Source organism: Lactuca saligna, chromosome 4 (genome assembly GCF_052625555.1).
Source record: "Lactuca saligna cultivar CGN05327 chromosome 4, ASM5262555v1, whole genome shotgun sequence".
Classification (NCBI taxonomy): Eukaryota; Viridiplantae; Streptophyta; class Magnoliopsida; order Asterales; family Asteraceae; genus Lactuca; species Lactuca saligna.
The window spans coordinates 288,078,020-288,081,055 of record NC_136420.1 but is presented as its reverse complement, the minus strand read 5'-3'; positions in this window follow the sequence as shown (position 1 = coordinate 288,081,055).

The window sequence follows — 3,036 nt, the reverse complement described above, 5'->3', positions numbered from 1 at the left end:
AGGTTAACTGATGAAGGGTATTGTAGTGTTTAGCGAGGGAAAAATCATAATCATGTGCTTTCTATGTTATGAAGCAATGGACTTTCTTTCATTTGAACGGAATATAATTCATTTAACATTCGTTTTCCTTCCCTTGAAGTTGAACCAAACACAAGAATTTGAGAAAATTGGAATCATTTTTCCTTAAATTCGATTTCATTCCTGCCAAACAAACACCCCTAAGAGTTCAGAAGATATAAGTAGTTGTCAAGAAGACAAAACCTATGTCATTTTGTGGGTTCGACTATACAAATATTATGACATGTATAAGTAGGAGTTTTTGAGGATATGTTAACATACACATGTTATTGAAATAATTAATTACATTAGAAGGTGCTGGTTACACATTTGGTTCAAGAATGTGTGGTAAAACATTTAATTAAATGAACTGATTTATTATTTATTGAAAATATATATAAATAATTAAATTTTATTATATTAATTTAATATTTATAAAAGTGTTAGTAAATAATTTGAAGTTAATTAATAAATCATTAGAAATCAATTAGACGAGTATATATGGCCGTCAAACTTTTTCGGTTTTTATTTTTTATTTATTTGTCAAAATGACACTTGATCACTTACCTAGGTTAGATCCAATCTAAGTGTTCAAAAGATCTAAGTAGTTGTCAACAAAACAAAACCTATGTAATTTTGTGGGTTGGACTATATAAATATTGTGACATGTATAAGTACGAATCTTTTGAGGGTATGTCAACATGTTATTGAAATAATTAATTACATAAGTCTTAGTTGGTTACACATTTGGTTCAAGAATGAGTGGCAAAACATTTAATTAAATGAATTGATTTATTATTTATTGAAATATCAATAAATAATAAAATTTAATTATATTAATTTAATATTTATTAAAGTGTTGGTAAATAATTTGAAGTTAATTAATAAATCATTAGAAATTAATTAGACGAGTATATATGGCCGTCAAATCTTTTTTTTTTGTTTTTTTGTTTTTTTGTTTTTTTTTTTATTTATTTTTTTATTTTTTTTATTTTTATGGGTGGGAGAGCAAGAAAGGGAGAGGTTAACATTTATTTTAAATAAAAATATTAACAAATAAGAACGTAACTTTTAGCAACATATTAGTGACAACTGGGCTATCGTCAATACAAAATAGTTCGTCGCTAAATTTTATAAGTTGAAACTAGCGTTATTAATCGGGTCAGCCTGATCGGGTTTCGGGTTAAACGAATAGGGTTAGTTGGGTTTTCAATAAAATAATTTCACCCGGAACCGGGCCCTATTAAGGTATAGGTTATCCGGGTTCGGGTTATTCGGGTTTCAGGTTTATAGGGTCGGGTTAGTCTGGTTAATCAGGTTACAGTATAAGATATAAATATTGTGTCATATTGATGATAAGGTTTATTTTGAGAAGTTTAAATTAGGAAGTGTTAAATCCAAATGACTTTGAATACATATGGTTTATTTTTTTTCTTTCTACTATATAAGTAAAAAAGCATTATGCATTTGATTTGAGGTTATGTATTTTTGAGGTTATGTATTTTTTTATTTTAGGCCAGGTAAACTACTATTGTATATTATTTTACCATGATGCATATTAATTTTCAATTGTGCAAAGCAATATTTAGTCTACAATTCTATTACATCTTATTTTCCTCTTGTTTAGATCACATAATTTACAAAAATAAAAAACGTGAGATGAAATGAAATACATAAATATTGTAGTACCAAATCACATCAATCGAATCACTTTTTCGAGAAATACGAGACCCTAAACCCGACTTTTATTAAAAAAATCAACCCTAAACATGACCTTAACGATAGTTCGGGTTTATCGGGTTAATCCGAATAACCAGATTAAGAATTGTGACCATATTAAACCCGACCCGAAATGTTTTATTCGGGTTAGGGTCGGGCCGTGTTAATCGGGTTCGAGTTTTTTTGACACCCCTAGTTGAAATCACTAATTCGATTTTTAGCAACATATTTAGTTGTAGATAAATCCATTGGTGATATTCAATTATCTAGTGGTGACCGTTACCATGCATGTGTTACGCCCTAAACATGGCTCCAAAAATCTATCATCACCCCAACTTACTAGTAGTTTTATTAAAGAAATGAGGACAACTAATGCAAAATAAAAGCCAAAAAATATGTTCTGATATTGCAGAGATAAGGGTTGGATACTCTATGTTAAAAACCTTAATACAAGGCCAAGCTAAAGTCCAAATGACTTTCATGACACAATTGCAGCATTCATATCGGGATATAAGGTTTTGACTTTGATGTATTAATATTTTTTGTGGGACAATTCATGCCTAATTTTGGTCCTACGCACATCCATGACGAATATAATGCATGCAGCATGCCCCCACATCGAGAAATTTCTCACCTACGTTTTTTGTTTATATTATGTCTTACAACATGGATTTTAAAAGTATAGCAAATTATTGTATATTCTTTGTAACTTACTTTTGATTTATAAGCTTTATTGGTACTTATCATATTGCAAAATTTAATGGATTCATAAATATTTTTACCAAACTAGACGAATCTCCGTATGTTGGGATGACATGATCAGCCTAGGCGTAAGGCAGGGAAACATATAAGATAGGAGCATCATTTTTCGAATAGGTCTACTGTATGTATTAGTTTTTTGGTCCCTAAGTTTGATCCGTATTTATCCTTTTCCGGTTTAGGCACGAACTAAAACAAAGGGGAAAATTGTTTAGTTAATCGGTTTGATCCATACGAGTTAAAAAAGCAAGTTTTAAGTCAAGGGGAAAAATTGGAAAATTTCCTTTTTTTAATCTAAAGCTTTGTTTTTCCATGCATTTTAGTATCAGATCGAGATTCTAATTTGTCTAGTATAAATAGGATCCAACGTGTGGTATTTTATGGATTATAGAACTAAGTTTTCAGAGTTAATACTTACGCTCCAAGTTATATTATCCTCTATTTGCATTTTTTCTTTATTCCTTTGTTCATGTTTTTTACTTACATGTTCTTCTTCCGTGT